At 36.1% G+C, this 14,360-nt stretch overlaps 1 long non-coding RNA gene across 1 annotated transcript in view; it reads left to right on the top strand.

The window, feature by feature from the left end:
- The first annotated feature begins 8,314 nt into the window (after positions 1-8,314).
- LOC309862957 overlaps positions 8,315-14,360 on the top strand; it is a 98,310-nt gene continuing 92,264 nt past the window's right edge. Inside the window, exon 1 of the long non-coding RNA XR_014310815.1 lies at positions 8,315-8,381. This is a non-coding gene — a long non-coding RNA (uncharacterized lncRNA). The remainder of the gene's footprint in view (positions 8,382-14,360) is intronic.

The following is a 14,360-nucleotide window of genomic DNA, read 5'->3' on the forward strand; positions in this document are numbered from 1 at the left end:
ATAAAATGGAGTGTTAGTAATAAAAGAACAAAATATTGCCATTATCATCAATGTGGGTGGATCTAGAGGATATAAGACTAAGTGCAGTGTGTCAGAGCAAGACAAAAACCATATGATTTCATCCAAATGTGGAGTTCTAGAAACAAACAAAGAAAAAAGAGACAAACCGAAAAACAGACTCTTAAATAGGGAAAACAAACTGGTGGTTGCCAGAGGGATGTTGGTGGGGGGATGGGTGAAGTAAATAAAGGGAATTAAGAGTACATTTATCTTGATGAGTACTGAGAAATGTATAGAATTGTTTAATCATTATATTGTACACCTAAAACTAATATAACGTTTAATCATTATATTGTAACCTGAACCAATACAACATTATATGTTAATTATACTTGAATTTTAAACAAAGGAAAAAGACGAGTGGATTATTTCTTAATAAAGTAAGAAATTGGGAGAATGTAAAGCATGCTTGTGTTCTTGGAAAGATCCAGTGGAAATGGACAATAGGTGCTGTAGGAGAGATTGGTGAATTTCTTATGCAATTGCTGAATAGGATTTGACCTAAAATGGGGGTTCCAGCAAGTTTATCTACAGAAACAGGAGTATATGGGTGTTGATGCTGGTAGGTGAGTGATGTGGTAGTGTAACCTTTGGAATATTCTTTTATATTAATGTCCCCACAGTAACAGAAAGTAAGGTCATCAACTGAGAAGTTGGGGGAGGGAGTTTTGGATATTTGAGAAGGGAGGAGAAGGTATAGTCAAGAAATAGTGTGAGTAGACTATGAAATGTAGGACTCCTGGGACACATTCAGGAGCCACTTGAATTCTCATAATGAACTTAAGTTCATTTAAATTAAAATACTAGTGTGATTGTATATTTTCTCCACACCAATCTTGTTTGGATAGGTATAGGTGTAAAGCTGATGAGGAGTTGGAATTAAGATTGAGGTTTGCCAAGAAAGTAAGCAAGGTGAGCAGTGGGAAGGGGACTGTATGAAGGCTGTGGTCATATTGATTTGCTATGGAATTTAAACTAGATAAGGAGCCATGATAACACAATAGAGTAGTGCGGGACCTGAAAATCTTAGTTGAATTAATGAATTTCAAGGTAATGGTGGGTCAAAAGAAGTTTGGAGCTTGGGTGCTAGAGTAAATGACACCATGAAACATCTGTAGTGTGTATATTTATTGGAAAGTATAGCAAGCAGCATACTGAGCCCTTTATTGTTTAACATAACAAGTTGTGGAGTTGCCCAGTTGTTCTCTGATCTTAAACTGGACTTCATCACCTCAAGAGTGATTGCTTGGCTTGGCTGTAGAAATGCACATGTCAATGAGAAGTTGTACACATATTTCATTAAGTATTTAAAATCTAAAAAGTCCAACTTTTTCTTTTATCCTTTCCCAGGTGGCTTGTGATCATTGCTCTTTGGTATATTTACTAATGAGGCATTTTTTTGGGAGGACTTGCATGCATTTATGCAAAAGAAGATGATTTATGTAATAATATGGCAATATAGTACATTAAATTGGAAGGTCTTATTATGGTCTTAGAGTATAAACTATATTTGTAAAATATATAATGTAAGCTATATACACATATTAAAGCAATTTGAAAATTTAAGAATCATTTGCTAAAATTCTGTTTTTATTTTCTCCAGTAATACACTTCATAGATGTTTCATGATGTCAAACAGTTACTTTAGTACTTAGACCCCCATTTTTTTTTTCAAAGATTTTTTTGTATTTATTAGAGAGGGAGAAAGAGAGAGAGAGAGAGTGCAAACACACACGAGCAGGGGAAGGGGCAGAGGGAGAGGGAGAGAAGGAATCTCTCTCTCTTTTTAAAAAATGATTTTATTTACTTATTTGACAGAGATCACAAGTAGGCAGAGAAGCAGGCAGAGAGAGAGGAGGAAGCAGGCTCCCTGCTGAGCAGAGAGCCTGATGTGGGGCTCAATCCTAGGACCCTGGGATCATGACCTGAGCCAAAGGCAGAAGCTTTAACCTAATGAGCCACCCAGGGGCCCCAGGAGAGATGGAATCTCAAGCAGACTCTGAGCTGAGTGCAGAGCCTGACGTGGGACTTGATCTCACATCCCTGAGAGCATGACGTGAGCCGAAGTCAAGAGTCAAATCTTAACTGACTGCGCCACCTTGCACCCCTCAGACACAAATTTTTATGATCTGTCATCCATAAGAATTATAAATATCTATGTTAGTGAAAAGATAAACTTAATGGAATGAAAAAGTTAAGAAGCAACCAATTTTTAGAACGTGCCACTAGGTGGCTCTGTTACCCTATTATTTAAGTCTATTAAAACCTTGGAAGGTTTTAACTTAAACACATTATTGTCAATGAAAGTATAAGTGAATGTATAGATAATAACATGAAAATGTCATCATATATAATGGGTCTACCAGCTACCCTCTGGACTCCAGTTTTGTATAATATTCATTGTAAATATTGGAGACTTAGATTCTACTAGAAAGGAACGACTTTCCCCTAGATGTAGATTCTAAGAATATGATTGAAAAATCACAGACCTTTTTTATATTTGAACTTGATGTATAAGTCTTTAAAAATACTGAATTAATCAGTTAATCAGGTGAAGATTTAATTCATTTCCTATTGTCTGAAGTATTTAAATTGACATGTATTTTAATGTGGAGTGTATCAAAGTAGACAATGATTGTATTGGAGGAATAAAATATTTCTGCCCAATCTACCAGAGGACAAGGATATAATCATATTCGTCTTAGCTATAGCAGTACTCAGTTCATGGTGCATGCTCAACGAATGTTTGTTGAATGAGGAAGCTGGCATGATAAAAGCGAAAAAAAAATTCTGGGAAATTAAACACAATGTTCAAAAGGAAAAATGAATTTTAAGTTAGTATTTTTTAAAAAAAAGATTTCTTTATTTATTTGACACAGAGAGACAGCTAGATAGGGAACACAAGTAGGGGGAGTGGGAGAGGGAGAAGCAGACTCCCTGCTGAGCAGGGAGCCCGATATGGGACTCTATCCCAGGACCCTGGGATTGTGATTTGAGCTGAAGACAGATGCTTAACTGACTGAGCCACCCAGGTGCCCCATAAGTCAGTATTTTAAAACAAAAATGACAAGTGTTTTTTTGGTCCTGGGCACACCTAACCTCTGTCTTTGCCAAAAATTTTAAAGTGATATTACCTCCCCACCCCCATTTAGGGATATATTTTAAATCTTACAATGGAATTCATTTCACAAAGAAAATTTTATGACAAACTTTGAAACTGATCTTTATAGGTCCACATTTGTAATTGTAATAGTCTTTACTATCTTTACAATCTTGGTATTAGAAGTTTATATTCATTAATTCATTAATGGATTTCTATTTGATTCTCAAACAAATGGCAAGACTTGTATAATTCTCTCTGAAAAATTTTCGCTTGAGCTGAATCTAGAAAAATCGTAACATTCCTTTTTTAGAACTAAAATCCTAAACCTATAAAACACTGATGTAAGAAATTGAAGATGACACAAACAACTGGAGGATATTCCATGCTTGTGGATTGGGAGAACCAGTATTATTAAAATCTCCATTCTACTGAAAGCAATCTACAGATTCAATACAATCCCTATGAAAATACCAACAGCGTTTTTCACAGAACTAGAACAAATAATCCTAAAGTTTGTATGGAACCACAAAGGACTTCAAATATCTAAAGCAATATTGAAAAAGATGAACAAAATTGGAGGTATCACAATCCCAGATTTCAAGATATACTACAAAGCTGTAGTAATCAAAACAGTATGGTGCTGGCCAAAAAATAGACACATAGATCAATGGAAGAGAATAGAGAGTCCAGGAATAAACCCAGGCTTTTATGGTCAAGTAATCTATGACAAAGGAGGCATGAATATGCAATGGGAAAGAGACAGTCTTTTCAATAAATGGTATTAGGAAAACTGGACAGCTACATGCAAAAGAATAAAACTAGACCACTTTCTTGCACCATGCACAAAGATAAACTCATAGTGGACTAAAGACCTAAATGTGAGACCTGAAACCATAAAACTCCTAGAAGAAAACAGTAATTTCTTTGACATTGGCCATAGAAACACTTTTCAAGATATGTCTCTTAAGACAAGGGCAACAAAGCAAAGTTAAAGTATTGGGACTATACCAAAATAAAAAGCTTTTGCACAGTGAAGGAAACCACCAACAAAACAAAGAAGCAACCTACTGAATGGGAAGAGATATTTACAAATGATATGTCTGGATAGGGGTAAATATCTAAAATATAAGGAAGTTATATAACTCAATGCCCCAAAATAATCTCATAAAAGATGGGCAGAGGAGTTGAATAGACATTTGTCTGAAGTGGCCATACAGATGGACAATAGACACGTGGAAAGATGCCCAACATCACTAATCATTAGAGAAATGCAAATGAAAGTCACAATGTTGTATCACCTCACACCTGTCAGAAGGGCTAAAATTAAAAAAAAAAAGCAAGAAATAGCAAGTGTTGGTGAGGATGTGGAGAAAAAGGAATGCTCGTGCACTGTTGGTGGGAAGGCAAATTGGTGCAGCCATTGTGGGAAACAGTATGGAAGTTCCTCAAAGAATTAAAAAATGGAATTACCATATGATCTAGTAATTCCACTACTAGGCATTAGTCCATAGGAAATAAAAACACTAATTCAAAAAGATGATATGCACCCCTGTTTATTGCAGCATTATTTACAATAGTTAAAATATGAAAAGCAACTCAAGTGTTCATCAGTGGATGAATGGATAAAGAAGAGGTGGTATAAATATAAAATGGAGTGTTAGTAATAAAAGAACAAAATATTGCCATTATCAACAATGTGAGTGGATCTAGAGGATATAAGACTAAGTGCAGTGTGTCAGAGCAAGACAAAAACCACATGATTTCACCCAAAGTGGAGTTTAAGAAACAAAACAAATGAGGAAGTGTGCTTGGGTGGCTCAGTTGGTTAAGCAACTGCCTTCAGCTCAGGTTATGACCCTGGAGTCTTGGGATTGAATCCTGCATCAGGCTTCCTGGTCAGTGGGAAGTCTGCTTCTCCCTCTGCCCCTCCCCCTTTCATGTTATCTCTCTAATTCCCTCTCTTTCAAATAAATAAGTAAAATCTTTAAAAAAAAACAAACAAACCCAAAAACAAATGAAGAAAAAAAGAGACAGTAATCCAGACTCTTAACTATAGAGAACAAACTGATGGTTGCCAGATGGCAGGTTGCTGGGAGAATGGTGAAAAAGGTGAAAGGTGATTATCTATCAACTCTCTATAAAAGGTGAAGTAAAAAATTTAAAATGAGGATGCCTGGGTGGCTCAGTGGGTTAAGCTTCTGCCTTCAGCTCAGGTCATGATCTCAGAGTCCCAGGATCGAGTCTCGCATCAGGCTCCCAGCTCCATGGGGTGTCTGCTTTTCCCTCTGACTTTCTCAGCTCTCATGCTCTCTCTCACTCTCTCTCTCTCAAATAAATAAATTTAAAAAATCTTAAAAAAAAGATTTAAGATGATATACAAGAATGCTCAAAGTAATATATTAGATATTTTAATATCTAATATTATATTATTAGATATTAATATATATTATTTTAAAATTCTGAATAAATTTATAGAAAACCAAGTAGAATTAGAACCAGAGAAATGGCGTTTATATTTCTCTAATTTAAGGCACTTTTATTTGTATAATAATTTAGGTAAATGGAAATGGATAGTATGTGGTAGGTAGGAAGGAGGGCACGCATTGCATGGAGTACTGGGTGTAGTGCATAAACAATGAATCTTGGAACACTGAAAAATAAAATAAAAAAAGTAATCAAGAATTCTAAAAGAAATCCTTGGAATTCAGTAAATTTGATAAAAGCAATAAGAATTTTTGAACATTCATCATTCTTTAGGGCACTGACAGTAATTGAGAGGATACAAGAAAAATTATACAAAATGAGCAGAGAAAGTGTTTCTGAAAAGAACAATTAGTTACTATTCCCTCAGTAGGTAATAATCAATGATAATGATAATAGCTAATGTTTATTGAGTACTTCCATATTTAACTCATTTCATTCTCACAACAATTGTACAAGGATATACTATTGTTATTTCCATTTAACAGATGAGTAAATTGAGGTACAGAGTATGAATATAAGATTAGATCCAGGATTTGAGTGTTGTGTCACTGGCACAGAGTTCATATTCTTAACTGGTGTGTTATAAAGAAGGAAGAATGATATTAGGTATAAGATAAAGATAAATCTTCAACTTTGCTTCTTATGGGACCTTGGGGAAGCTAGCTATCTTTTTTTTTGTTTGTTTGTTTAATATTTTATTTATTTATTTGACAGAGAGCGATCACAAGTAGGCAGAGAGGCAGGCAATGAGAGAGAGAGAGAGAGAGAGAGAGTGGGAAGCAGACTCCCCACTGAGCACAGAGCCCGATAACAGGGCTCCACCCCAGGACTCTGGGATCAAGACCTGAGCTGAAGGCAGAGGCTTATCCCACTGAGCCATCCAGGTGTCCCTTAAAGCTATCTATCTTTATCAAGCCTTTTTATTCATTTGTAAAAGGGGACTAATGATATTTCCCTTTTTAGTATTTTTATGAGAATATTTTACATGAATAATGTGGCAAATAGCACTATTCAAAGATTGGTTTTGTTTGTTTTACCTGTAAACATTATTTTACTAATTTTAATTCTTTGTTAGAAATTCATTACTATTTAAAGTCTGAATTAGTTTATTGTCATTAAAAAATTTTTTTTGAAGTTTTTATTTATTTGAGAAACAATATGCATAATCAGCAGGGAGGGGTAGAGGGAGAGGGCAAGCAGACCTCCTGCTGAGCAGAGACAAACTTTCCCCCACTCCCTGAACCCTTATGCAGGACTCAATTCTAGGACCCTGGCATCATGATCTCTGCCAAAGGCAGGCATTTCACAGACTGAGCCACCCAGGCACCCTGTATATTGTCATTTTGAAGAAAGCCCTGGAATTATAAATTTTTGCATGATCGGGGAAATATATATCTTTCTTATTCAAACTTACTGGTTTGTATATTTTTTCTAACACTTAAATGTAAGGAAACATGCAATTGTTTAAATTATAATCATTTGCCTTTTTTCCTTTCCTAGTTTTTATTGCCAAATGAATTCATCCAACAAAGTATTTATTGAACACCTATTATGTGTCAGAGACTAGATATGTAAATGTGGGGGTACCCTGATGTAAGAAAACTGATGTGAGAAACTTACTTGAGTAGAAGACAACAGAGACAATAAAGTTGTTAATTATATAGTTATGAGATCATAAATCTAATGGTAAAAAATAAAATTAGGGTAATGGGAATCAGGAGTGCAGGGGAGAAGGACAATTTTATAGGTAAGGTGTTGGCCTTTTCAAAAAAATAAATTGCAGGGGTTAGCCATGTGGGCATTTGAGGAAATGTCAGTACGAAGGCCTAAAAACAGTCAGCAAAGAAACCAGCGCAACTGTTGCGTAATGAGAGAGGGGGAAGAAGAACTAAGATCATAAAGGCAATGGATGTCAGATCATGTAAGTCATACTGTGACTGGAAAGGAGGGCTATTACAGGATTTTTAATAGAAGATTGCTTTGACTTACTTTGTGAGATGGTTCCTTTTGGATGTTGAGTGACAGTATATTGTTGGGCTTAGAGATAGAAGCAGGGACGGTATCCAAGATAAAGATGGTGTTATTTCAGAACAGGGTGGAAGCAATGGAGTTGCTGAGAAGTGGTAGGTTTGGGATAGACCTGAAGATAGAGCCCACAGGTTCTTGACAGAGTGTATGTGGGATGTGCTAAGAGTGACTATCCTTTTTAAAGATTCTACCAACTCTCCAGGCAATTTTATATGAGGGCATGACTCTTAGGGTGTGTCCACCACAGGATGGAACAGATTACTTTGGAGGAAGATCACAATTGGCAGATGTGTTCCATCTGTACATTCATGCCTACTACATCACTGTGCATGTCCCCAGCTCTTCTTAACTGACGCTGTCTCTCTCAGTCTGTCAATAGTCAATGCTAGTTATTGCCTCTTTTTCCATGAGTTTCTCCATTGTTGCTAATTGAACCTGAGATGTATGGGTATATATATGAGTATGAATTCCATAATCCAAAACCTGTGCAGAATGTAGTTTTCAATAATTGTCCCCACTTGGGATATATTTCATCACTGGGAATGTTTACGTCTATTTCAGGAAATAGTCAAATTCAGGATTCTTCTATCCTTTTCTTCCCAAGGTGGTCATGATAATGGACATGAAGTGAGAGGGTGACATCTGGGCCTCAGCTGCAATCTGTCATATGCTGGCATTGGGTGAACTTTCTCAAGTTCCATCTTTGGTAAGTGACATCTAGCTTCCATGGTCTGGGTTCCTCTCATGCCTTACAGTCATCAGTTTGGGAAGGTCATTAGGTGTCCTCCTGGTTCTAGCTGCCCAGTCTCTTTGGATCTAAAAGGCCTGTTAGTGATTTCTGCAGTTTCCATAGAGAATGGGAACTTTTATGTTCCTGTGCCATCCTAGGTCATATATGCTTAGAACACCATGTGCTGTTTTAACTATTTTGCTCCCACACCACTGAGAGCAGAGCACATAGAAGAGGTGGCTGCTTTGCAGAGTTTTAGATGGAAAGTAGGACACAGCTTTCTCTATTCTTGGATCCTCAGATCCCTAATCTTTCATTTTCAAACTCACTTTCATGGCAAGGAGAAAGGGCAAGGGGAGAAGAATCTCATTCTTAGGTGTACTTCTCTCTTTTCCCTTTTCAGTATTTTAAAATTTCCAGCCAGGCAATTTCTAGTCTGGGAGTGGAATGGTAAGGTGATAGGAGGTATAGTTTGGATTTCCATCTATTTTCCTTCTAGTCTGTTGTTTATGGTATAAGTCTTGGTTCATGGTACTTAAATTACTTCCAACTCCTATGTCAGTAGCTTTCACAATTTTTGATGTGAAATCCCTTTATATTTAAAAAATTATTAAGGACTCCAAAGGGGTTTTGTTTATAAGGGCTATATCTATCAATATTTACTGTATTAGAAATTTAAATTGAGGAATTTTAGAGTGTTACTTAATTTAAAAGTAACAAGAACAAACCCATAATAAAATCATGGTTTTAATGAAAAATAACTGTTTTCCAAAAACAAAAAAAAGTAGTGTTTTTGTGTTACATTTTTGCAAATCTCTTTAATATTTGGCCTAATAGAAGACAGGGGGATACTGATACTTATTTTTGTATTCAATTTATTTTGATTCACCAGTTTTGTTGAAGTATATGAAGAAAATCTGACCCTACACAAATATGTATTTGGGAAAGGGAACTGTATATTTATAGCCTTTTCAGATTATTGTAGATATTTTTCTTTGATTCTACACTTAAACTTGATAGGTAACATTTTCTTTCTTTCTTTTTTTAACCATCTTACATCCAGTTTTTATTTTATTTTATTTTATTTTTTTTAACTTTTAGCAAAATAATATAGGTGGCTACTTCCTTAATATCTTTTTTAAAAAAATAAACATATAATGAATTTTTTATCCCCAGGGGTACAGGTCTGTGAATCACCAGGTTTACACACTTTACAGCATGATAGGTGACATTTTCTTGAAAGATATTTGTAATATAGAGTTTGAAACCAACGTGATAAAGTTTTCACATTCTGCTACATTTAAAGCTATTGGTTTGTCTTGCCCTAAGGATTGAACTTTTACTGTTTTTTAAAAATATTTTATTTATTTATTTGAGAAAGCATGAGAGAGAGAGAGAGAGAGAGAGAGAGAGAGAGAGAGAGCATGAGCAAGGGACAGGTTTAGAGGGAGAGGGAGAAGCAAATTCTGTGCTGAGCAGGGATCCCGATGCAGGACTCGATCCCAGGACCTTGGGATCATGACCGGACCAGAAGGCAGATGTTAACAGGCTGAGCCACCCAGGTGCCCAAACTTTTACTATTATAATGATGTACCATGAATAATGATTCTGTAACTTCATGCATAGGTCATTTGGAAAATATTGGTTCACTGAATTATTCAGGTTTTCCAAATGTTAATGTTTCATTATATAATATTAGAAAATAATATTTGTTAATATCACCATCAACCTCATCAGAAAAAGTATTTAGATGTTAGTCTGCTTTTAGCATCATAGTAGCAGATACAAGTTCTACAAACTTTAAATTTTCACTTGAAAGTTCAAGTTTAATCATTGGCAATAAATACAGTCAATTGTTTTTCTTGAAGTGACAGGCTCACTTTGTTCATTTTCAAAAAAAAATCTTTACCAGTTACTGAAGTCTGTATAACCAGAGTTCTCTGTCAGTCATTTTTTTCAAGTAAAGATAATCCTCTACAAATGAAGTAGCTGGTTTTCTTTTAGTTTCGATATATTGAATAAAAATAAGAAGAAAACGAAGTAGATCGTTCAATTTGCAGCTCAATTGCTCAAGTGCTTTTGCCTGAGACAACAGTACTTCGGTAGGTGGCAGAAGTACTCTAAGCTTACTTCCCGTTTTGTCACAGTGAGTATTAAAAAGACAGGTACTCAAGGTTGAAATTTATTAATATTAATAATTCTTACTGCTTCATCAGGACATTCTAAAGTGCAGCTGAATTTTCTTTTTGTTAATGAGTGTGTGTAATTGTGAAGAATATAATGACTACTAGTACAGATTAATGTCACTATCTTAATTTATGTTAAAGTACCAACAGTTTCATCTATTATTGCTATTGTAGAATTGGGGAAAGATCAATAAAAAAGGGGATATAATAAATTAGTATTTTTATAAAGATATTTTGACTCTGCAGACCCCCTGGAAGGGACTTGGTTTGGCCAGAGGTCCACAGACTCTATTTTTATTTTTATTTTTTTTTAAAATTTTTATTTAGAAATCACAAGTAGCCAAAGAGGCAGGCAGAGTGAGAGAGTGGAGGAAGCAGGCTCTCTTTGGAGCAGAGAGCCCGACGCTGGGCTTTGATCCCAGGACCCTGGGATCATGACCTGAGCCGAAGGCAGAGGCTTTAACCCACTGAGCCAACCGGGCGCCCCCAGACTCTATTTTTAGAACCACTGCAGTAATGTTCTATGTAAGTGTATGCACTAAGATGGAGGTCTTACCTATTACTCAATCTGGATAATATTCAGTATCTGATGTGCTGAAGTCAGCTGCTGCTTATATCTCCTCCTCTGTCATCTTCCCACTAAACTGGGTCCTGAATATTTAGACTTTTTAAGAAAAATGGTAGATTGGGGCACCTGGGTGTCTCAGTGGTTAAGTGTCTGACTTGGGCTCAGGTCATGATTCTGTGGTCCTGGGATCCTGACCCTCATCAGGTTTCCTGCTCAACAGGAAGCCTGCTTTTCCCTCTCCCACTCTCCCTGCTTGTGTTCCCTCTCTTGCTGTGTCTTTCTCTGTCAAATAAATAAATAAAATCTTTAAAAAAATGATAGACCCAGCAATTGCACTATTGGGTATTTACCCTAAAGATACAAACGTAGTGATCCAAAGGGGCACATGCACCCGAATGTTTATAGCAGCAATGTCCACAATAGCCAAACTATGGAAAGAACCTAGATGTCCATCAACAGATGAATGGATCAAGAAGATGTGGTACATATACACAATGGAATACTATGCAGCCATCAAAAGAAATGAAATCTTGCCATTTGTGACAACATGGATGGAACTAGAGCATATCATGCTTAGTGAAATAAGTCAAGCAGAGAAAGACAACTATCATATGATCTCCCTGATATGAGGAAGTGGGTATGCAACATGGGGGCTTAAGTGGGTAGGAGAAGAATCAATGAAAAGATGGGATTGGGAGGGAGACAAACCATAAGTGACTCTTAATCTCACAAAACAAACTGAGGGTTGCTGGGGGGAGGGGGTTTGGGAGAAGGGGGTGGGATTATGGATATTGGGGAGGGTATGTGCTTTGGTGAGTGCTGTAAAGTGTGTAAACCTGGTGATTCACAGACCTGTACCCCTGGGGATAAAAATATATGTTTATAAAAAATAAAAAATTAAAAATAAAAAAAATAGAGAAAAAAATGATAGATATTGCTGTTGTGATAAAAACAGTGCCTTTACTTAGAAATAAAAATTCAAATATTTCTCCCTTGTCCCATAATCTAGTCCCACTTAATAAAGGTAATTCCCTTTTACCTTTTCTGTTCAAGTTATTGTTGATTATCTCCATAATTCTGATTATCTTCTACCTTAATGTCTTGGTTTGCTAACTTTAAGCAATATCTGTTGGTTTCCCACTGAAGGATCATTTAGCTCATTTATATTATTCTTCTTATTTATACTTTTTTTTAAAAAAGATTTATTTATTTATTTATTTGACAGAGAGAGAGATCACAAGTAGGCAGAGAGGCAGGCAGAGAGAGAGAGAGGAGGAAGCAGGCTCCCTGCTGAGCAGAGAGCCCGATGCAGGACTCCATCCAAGGACCCTGAGATCATGACCTGAGCCGAAGGCAGCGGCTCAATCCACATGTTTCCTTATTTGAGAGACAGAGACAGAACACACAAATGGGGGAAAGGGCAGAAGGAGAGGGAGAAGCAAACTCCCTGCTGAGCAGGGAGCCTTTTGTGGGGATTGATGCCAGGATCTTGGAATCTGACTTGAGCCAAAGGCAGACACTGAACTGACTGAGCCACCCAGGTGCCCCCTTCTCATTTATACTTGTTCATCCTCATAATTTTTGAGATATATTCATATTTTCATTTTTGTTTCTAAGTTCTTTTTGTTGTGTTTGTGGCTTTAAATACTGTATTTAAACATAGAGTTCTGCTGAAATTTCTGCTGTGAAACCACAGGCCACAAGCAAACCAGAGTGTTCTCCCAAGAGAGCTGAGGGGTGACAGGTTAACCTACTTCGGCCCAGTTTCTGCTTGCAACTTGACCACCTAGGTCATTCATGGCTCCTGCCTGGTGGGAGGATATGTGAGAGACAGGGAAAGCCAAATGTTATAATAACTAATGATAAAGCAAGGGGAGAACGGGTTTACAGTGATCACATTTGACTTCTTCCATTAACAGATAGAGAAATTGAGGCAGCAAATGGAAAAGTGACCTATCCAGTGATATTTAGTCAAGGATAGATATTGGACTACAGTCTGACCTATCCTCATTGCTACTCTAGTTGTCCTGAGGACATCCCTATAATAAACTGGGGATAGAACAATATGGTTTTATCAAGTTGATCCTAGATGGGAGTGAGACTTTCTCAATATTATATTTTCATAGCCTTTTGTTATTTTTAAAATGATAATCCTTAACTTTGTAAAAGTTTTTTGAACATATTCATTTGTATGGGATAGACTTTATTTTCTGATAGTAGGTTTTGTGGGCCTTTAGGAATTGTGTTTGTTTTCATAATTATTAAACTTGTTCTGGTGATCTGTGATCAGTGATCATGACTTGCTGAAAGTTCAGATGATGGTTAACATTTTTTTATCAAGAAAGCACATCTTAATTAAGGTGAAAATAAATTAAAAAATAGTTGTGTTTGCTTTAAAGGACATAAATTTCATAAATTCTGAAAAGATACATTAGAACCCTAGGAATATATAACATTTTGAGCTTGCATTTCTGTATAAAGTGTCTGAAACTTAAAAAAAGAATCAGATTCAGAATATTATTTACCAAATAGAGAAAAAAAGAGCAATCTTCTCTGGTCCGACTGTACAAATTATGCATAATATTTAAGAGCAAGATCTGGTTTGCATTTTAGTTATTGATTTGAAATAGAGCATTTTGGCATCAGATATGTAGACAGCAGGCAGTTCCTGTACTTAATTTATCCCCTCATCACCAAGAAGCAGCTTGATGTAGACAGTTTTATGTAAGGTTTGTCACAGATCCTGTGTGCTTTGGAAATGTTTCACATTTCATTAAGTTTAATTCAGTTTTCTGTATGATAAAATGTGGGTAAATACATTCTTCCTAACAATATCTTGGAGACTTTATGCTGCGGGTAATAAATTTGTGAAATTTTTTTTTTCACTTCCTTGAAAGGGATTGCTAGGCAAGTAAAATATTTGCCTAGATCTGGAAAGTAAACGTCTTTCTTTAATACTTACTGACACTAGTCATGATTCCTTTCTCTAAGAGGTGCTCCAGAGGAGATGGTGAAAATATAGTAGGTTCCAATTTTAAGATTTACTAGTCTTTATAATTATAACTTTTGGGCAGAGGCTGAGAAATTATAGAAACTCACAGATTGAGATTGATATATGATTAATGGAAGAAGATCCAAGGGGGTACCTTCGAATAATAATAAGGTACGAGGAGTACAATTCGTATAATAATAAATAAGTGA

This window comes from Mustela nivalis (genome assembly GCF_964662115.1).
Source record: "Mustela nivalis genome assembly, chromosome: 4".
Taxonomy (NCBI): Eukaryota; Metazoa; Chordata; class Mammalia; order Carnivora; family Mustelidae; genus Mustela; species Mustela nivalis.